Source organism: Tupaia chinensis, unplaced genomic scaffold (assembly GCF_000334495.1).
Source record: "Tupaia chinensis unplaced genomic scaffold, TupChi_1.0 Scaffold000627_1, whole genome shotgun sequence".
NCBI classification, from domain to species: Eukaryota; Metazoa; Chordata; class Mammalia; order Scandentia; family Tupaiidae; genus Tupaia; species Tupaia belangeri.
In genome coordinates, this window is record NW_006160147.1 from 4,002,751 (window position 1) to 4,010,168 (window position 7,418).

Consider the following 7,418-nt stretch of genomic DNA (forward strand, 5'->3'; position numbering starts at 1 on the left):
CTCTCTCTCTCTCTCTGTCTCTCTTTGGTCAAATTAAAATAAAATGAATAAATAAATAAAATTAAATAAATAATTCTTAAAAAAAAAGACTGCTCTTTAATATATAAAAATTTAACTGCAATCTCAAAAGTAAACAAAAAAATTATTGTATGTCATGTGTCTGGCCCAAGGTGGGCACTTGGTAGGCGAGGGCACTCCACGTGGGTCCTCCTAGAGCAGAGAAGGCAGCAGACCCATGACCTTCTGTGCTGCTCAGACCTCGGGAGCCGGGGGGTTATGCTGGAGCCACCCTTTCTAAGAGGGTCAGTGACAACCGGAGCATGATATGGGGTTCAAACAAGAATGGCAAGGGAGGAGGGGAGATGAGGTTGAAGGAAATGGGAAGCCTAAGACTGAGGAAGAAGGCAGAGCACCTTTGAACAGTGAACAGCTGTCTGGAGGAATGAGACTTACGCTGTGGCTCCACAGCAGTGATTCTCAAACTCAGGGCATCTGAATCCCTTGGAACGCAGAGTTTTAGCCTCACTCTAAAAGTTTTTGATTTGGGACCAGCAGATGGCATATTGGTTACATCGCTGGACTCCCACATAAGTTGACTGCGGTTTAAATCCCAGCTCTGGTGACTTAAAACTCACACTAGATGCGTGTGTGTGCATGCCAAAGATCCCAAGAGGAGAATGGAGAAGGGATTGCAGAGTGGTCATTCCCCGGAGGTGATTTCTTGCTTTCTGTCTCTCTGTCTCTCTCTGTCTGTCTGGCGAGCACATGTGCCCTATAGCAAAAATCTCTCCAAAAAAAAAGAATGTATTGAGAGGTTGTTGTGGCGGCTCCTGTGCTAGATGCTGTCTATATTTTCTCACAGTGAGAGGAGGAAACCTGAGGCTCGGTTGCTCACAGATCTCACAACTTGGACTAGATCCTTCAGAGTCTAAGCCTGGGCACACTCAAGCTGAGGCCGGGTGCCCCCTGCAGGGACACTGCAAATAGATTCCATTTCTGCCAGGAGGTTGCATGGCACAAACTGCAGAGAGTCCTTCCAGCTCTCCAAGCCAGACCAGCTTCACTGGCACTGTGAGCACCAAGTCCACGGAGCGCCACCTCAGTGCCAGGTCCTGCTCCACCTCTCTCCGAGCTGTTTGTCACCACTGGTCCAAATCGAAGATGCTCTGGCTCATCTCACCTCTCCCAGCCCCTCCTACCCTCCTTGCACCTGCAGTGACCACTCCCCTCAGCCTCCAGGCAGGCGGGTCACTCAGTCCATCCGGATATTTGGTGAAGGAGGCTCTCTGTACACATGTCCCTGTAGTGTTTGCATTCAGGTTTGATAGGTGGCCGGGCCAGTCAGGTGCAGTCCTTGGCACCACACTGTCTGCCAGGCCCAGGCACGGCCTGCTAATCCACCCTCCGCACAGTGGCCAGCAGGGCGATGAGGTGGGAGCTGAGGGACAAACTCCGGAGGTGGGGGAGGGGTGGCCTCTTGCCCTAGACCGGCCGGAGGAACTGCAGGATGTGCATAATGACTGTGGACTGCAGCTTCACTCTGTCTGGCCTCCTGGGAATCTGGGAAGCAGAGACCAGAGGGCCCTCAGGGCCAAGGGCAGGCCCATGGTCACTTAAAGGATACTGCTACGCACAAAATCAGGCCCAAATCCCACTGACTCCTCTCTGGAGTGATGATAATCAGGCCTTTTCTCTTTGTGCATTTTAAAAAACAGCAAGTCTGGGGACCAGCAGTTAGCGTAATGGCTATATCGCTGGACTCCCACATAGTCGACCGCGGTTCACATCCCGGACCCGGTGGCTTAAACTCATGCTGGGCACGTGTGCATGCATGTCCAAGATCCCGAGAGGAGAATGGAGGAGAAGGGATTGCAGCATGGCCATCCCCCCTGGGGGGGGGGGATTTCTCGCTTTCTATCTCTCTGTCTCTCTCTCTCTGTCTGGCGAGCGCACACACCCTATAGCAAAAACTTAAAAAAAAAAAAAGAGAGAGAGAGAGAGAGAGAAAAAAAAAAAAGTAAGTCTAGAGACCAGCAGATGGTGTAATGGTTACGTCTCTGGACTCTGACATGGCCAACCACGGTTCAGGTCCCAGATCTAGAGGCCTGAAACTCAAACCGGGTGTGTGTGTGTGTGTGTGTGTGTGTGTGCCCCAAAACCTGAGAGAAGATTGGATGAGAAGGGAGTGCTGTGTGGCGATCCTCCCTGGGGGGTGAATCTTGCTTTCTGGCTGTCACTCAGGTGAGCGCACATGCCCTATAGCAAAAATCTCTTTAAAAAAAAATAATAATAGGGACCAGCAGATAGTATAATGGTTACGTTGCTGGACTCCAATGTAGTCGACTTCAGTTTGAGTCTCAGACCCAGTAGTTTAAAAAACCACTCTGGGCGCATGTGTGCATGTCTAAGATCCTGAGAATGGAGCAGAAGTGATTGTGGCATGGCCATCCCTCTAGGGGGTCATCTCTCACTTCCTGTCTTCATCTCTCCCGGTGAGTGCATGTGCTCTAGAGCAAAAATCAGTCTTAAAAAAAAAAATAGAAAAAAAAATTCATTCTAACAGAAACAATAACAAAAACAGAATGGGTCAGCTAGTGTGGGGTGTGGTGCTTAAGGTGGCTGAGCCCCAGATGGTCAACTGAGGGGCTGGTGTCCCAGATCTGGTGGCTTGAAAAAAACACACCAGTTATGTATGCCAACAATCCTGAGAAAAGAAATGGAGGAAAAAGGGTCGTGGTGTGACCATGCCCCATGGAGGTGATATCTCCCCTTTTCTTTCTCTCTTTCTCCCCGATGAGAGCATGCACCCTATAGCAAATTAGAAAGGAAAAAAAAAAAAGACGTGCAACAGGCTTATTGCTACGGAATTTCAGCAGCTGTGGTGTGTGTAAACGGATAGTAGAGAGGGTGTCTGGCTCCTGTTTCACTCAGTGTTACATTATCTTGTTTACCTTCTCCTTCTGTGTATTTCCAGGATATAGATTACGTGTAAGTGACTCAAGAGGTGCCACTGAACTCTGTGCTTACCCACTTCCAGGTTTACATGTGTGAGCTCAGTGTCGTGCAAGCACATCTCAGACAGGAGTCAGAAATCCAGGCCCATGTGATGCATGACTCCCTGGTCCTTTCCTTGGAAGAGTGACAGGAAATGACAGATTGGACAGGCTGGGAGCCCCAAGGAGGGAACCTGGGAAGGTCAGAGAAATCTCTGGAGGAGGTGATCCTTGAAGCAGTGAATAGGTTTCAGTTCCTAAGAGCCTAAGCAGCCTTCACTGGTCTCAAACTGCTTCCCAGAGCTTGTGAGGGAGTAATTCCCTTTTGAGTTTTTAAAAAGGAATTATTTTATTAACTTTATTTTATTTATTTTAATTTGACCAAAGAGGAACAGAGAAAGCAAGCCAACAGGGCTGGGACTCAAACCGCAGTCAGCCATGTGGGAGTTCAGTGTCCTTAACCACCACACCACCTGCCGGTCCTTCCTTTTGATTTTTTTTAAAGAATTATTTTCGTTAACTTATTTATTTAAATTTGAACAGAGAGAGAGAGACAGAGAATGTGAGAAAGCAAGCCACCAGGTCTGGGACTCGAATGACAGTCGGCCATGTGAGAGTCACCATGCAACCTCTGCCAGCCCCATCCCTTTATGATTTTTAAGAAATCAGAGAGTAAGGAAGGGACCATGGAAGTTTTGTCTTTCCAACTCAAGGTGCCCAACCAAGAACAGACAGTTTACTACACAGCCCGGGGGGGGGAGACAGGACAGCCTCTGTCCTTGGGGAACTTGTTGCAACTGGGAGATTAAGATACGTATTAAAAAGCAAAAGTAATTGTAAAACCATGGTGCAAAGCATGCAGTCCGCCAGCTATTTATCCAGCACTTGTTATCTGCAAGGCATTCTGATATGAGGCACATGGGTAGGACTGGAGAGAGCTGGGGACACAGGGGACAGAGGCAGACCCAGCCCTTAACGCTCAGTTTAACCGGCTGGGGGAGGGCAGGGCGGCAGAAAGAACGCCCCGTGGAATTGTAACATTAGCTGACCTTGTGAGGACCATGCAGGGGAAAGACTGCATCGGGGCCTTGCTGGAACCAGGGCCGGAATAGAATGGATCTGCCAAAGGTTCCTAGAGGAGGTGGACTATGCGTGACGCCAGGAGATAAAGACAGAGACAGGATGAGCAAAACCTTCACAGACCCAGCTCAGAAGTCTCCTCTTCCATGAAGCTCTCAGACAGAATCACACGCTTCCTTCCCCAGGCTCTCAAAGCACCGCCATTCAGAATGTCGCCCGTTGCTGTCCTTGTTCCCTGGCCTGGTCATCGCAACCCGAGGACCTTGTACTGCAGCGTGCTCAACACGCCTTTGACTGTCAAGGGCTGTAATCATGGCGGACTGCCAGCTGCACAGTTGACCATGTGGGGTTCAGCCACCTTCACTACCACACCCCACACCCCGCACTTTATTTTTGCATGCTTTTTGTTTTCGCTGTTTATTATTTTATTAACATATCATTTGCATTCTATGATAAAATATGAAAATCTTAAGTGTATAGCCCAGTGGATCCTTCACAGCTTCTCCTCCCCTCTTATGTTTTAGAGGTTTTTGACTTAGGATGCATGTGCTCACTAGAGAGAGACAGAGACAAAGACAGTGAGACAGAAAGTGAGAAATTGCTCGCCTCCCCAGGGAGAAGGGGTGACCATGCCGTAATCCCTTTTCCTCCATTCTCCTTTCAGGATATTGGACACTCATGCACATGCATGCATCCAGCTTAATTTTCAAGCCACCAGGTCTAGGATTCAAACTACAGTTGGCCGTGTAGAAGTCTGGCAACATAACTGCTATGCCATCTGCTGGCCCCACCCCCTATTTTAAATTGGCTATAGGGCATGTGCACCCTCTGGACAGAGACAGAGGGAAGGAGAGAAACTGAGAAAGCAACCCTGGGTGGGATGGCCATGCCAGAACCCCTTTTCCTCCATTCCTTTCTCAGCATTTTGGGTATGCACACACACGCTCCCGACTTAGTTTTCAAACCGCAGGGTCTGAGTCTCAGTCGGTCCTGTCAGCCCTTTAGCGTGCCTCTGACTCCATCACCATGCCATGCCAGGCTGGCCTGAGCCCAGTAAATTTTATTTATTTATTTATTTAAAGAGATTTTTGCTATAGGATGTGTGCATTCACCAGAGAGACAGAGAGGTGGAGAGAAAGAAAGTGAGAAGTCACCCCCCCAGCCCCAGCGGGGAGAGCCATGCACCAACCCCTTTTCCTCCAGTCTCCTCTCGGGATTTTAGGCACACCTGCACACATGCCCGAGTGAGTTGTAAGCCACCAGGTCTGGGACTTGAACAGTGGTCGCCTACATGGGAGTCCAGCCACGCGGCCATTACACCACCTGCTGGTCCCCATTTATTTATATTTTACAGACAGCATCATGCCGTATCATGATCCTCCTGCCTCAGCCTCCCTAGCAGCTGGGGCCATAGTCACATGCTCCCTGGGCCAGCTCTCTTTTTAGAGTCTTGCTGGGTCTCACCCAGGCCAGCCTAGAGCTCATGGTCCCCCTGCCTCTGCCTCCCTGAGTCGCTGGGGTCCCAGGTGCTGCCACAGTGCCAGGCCTTCGGGCTAGACCTGTAATCTAAGCAGGCTCTCCCCGTGGTCCCAGCCTACGGGGCACTGTGTCCGAACAGCATGTCAGGGCTGCCAGGCCAGCCCAGTGGATTTCCGCCTATGTTCATACCTTTGCCAACACTGCCCAGGGCATCCATCAAGTGCTTCTAGCACTCCAGACCCAGGGCTGCCTCACCCACTGTGCCGGGTCACTGCCGCAGTGGCCGGACGAGCTGAGCCAGGGTGTGTGTGTGCCGGAGGGAGTGTTGTCATGACAGACTCAGAGGCATTCCGTCTGGAGCAGCAGAAGTCACCGGGACCAAGGTCCCATCAGAAAAGGTGTCAGCAGAGCACAGGACTAGCAAGCATTTAAGGGCCACTCTGGGGAGGTGACAGGGGACTCCATTAGAGGTGGTTCCTTCCGACTCTGAGCTCTGGTTCTGGAATTCTGCAATACCAGCAGGGAAGATTCGATCAAACACTGCGGTGATGATGTGTTCCGTGTGTGCCATCGCTCCCTGAACGGAGCCAGGGGAACCCTGTCCTCTCAGGGTGCCCAGAGTCTCAAGAGGGACGGAGCAGTGTGGGGTGGCACCTGTGAGAGAAGTCGGCTGTCCCCTCATGCACCCGTGTGGCTCCTCAGTCCTCAGTCCTGGTAGAAAAGTGGTCATGATGTCAGAGTCGCTGACACAGTGGGCAGAGGTGACACTGCAGGCCCTAGGCTCGGCCTCCAGGGTCTAGTGCAGGGGCCTGTCCTGGCCCCTCTGGGAGCACGATGGCACAGGCCGCACAGGCCCATCCACCTGGGGCTGGGACACCGTGGGTCACCGGTAGGTTTCTCAGAGGACAGCAGTCTAGGGAAAAAACAAACAAACAAACAAACCAAATCTTATCCCCCTATCTAAGCTTTTTCCAGCAAAAATGGAATATTCCCAAGGAATTTTTAAAAATTTTATTTATTTATTCATTTATTTTAATTTGACCAGCGAGAGACAGAGACAGAGAGAGAGAGAGGGAAAGTGAGAGAACAAGTCACCAGGTCCAGGACTCAAACCGTAGTCGGCCATGTGAGAGTGTCCTGGGCTTTAACCACCATGCCACCTGCTGGTTCTCAGAATTTTTTGTTTTTGAATTCTAGAGGATTATTTCAAAATTCCTTCCAAAAGTCCTCTAGGACACTCTGCCCCTTCCTCCCTCAACTAGGAAGGACAGAAATGGCGTCCTGAAAAACAGAGACCTCCATCTTCTTCCTGCACCTGTCCAGGGGCAGTTGGGGCTGGGGGTGAGGGGCTGGGGGTGGGAGCTGGAGTTCCGTCCTTCCAAGGAGCTTGGGGTGAAGGTGCCAAGTCGCCACGGTTTTCCTTGTAAGGGGCAATTGAGGTTCTAATGAAAGCCATGAACACTCGCCCAAGGGGGTCAAAAATCGGTGGGGACGAGAGTTTGCCTTCGATTAGGGCGGGAGAGACTTCAGGTCTGAGAAGTCCTTGGGTGAGGTCCCCGGTGCAAGGGGTCCGGGTTTCCTCCACGCCAGAGCCCAGGCGCTCGGGGCGGGCTTGTAGCTCTCCAAGGCCAGGCGAAGCGCAGGAGCATCGCGCTCTCCAGCCTTGGCCGGTACTTACAGGACGTCTCGGGCTCTCGGTCTGCCCAGCTCCAAAGTGGGCGCAGGCCCCTGGGCCCCGGGGCGCCTCGGCGGGAGGGGCGGCAGGGAGGCGCGGCTCCGGTTGGTCTCCGCAGCCGGGGGAGGCCGAGCATGTGTGTCGGGGAAGGAGGGGGAGGCCGGAGCTGGCACCGCACGAGGAAGGCGCGG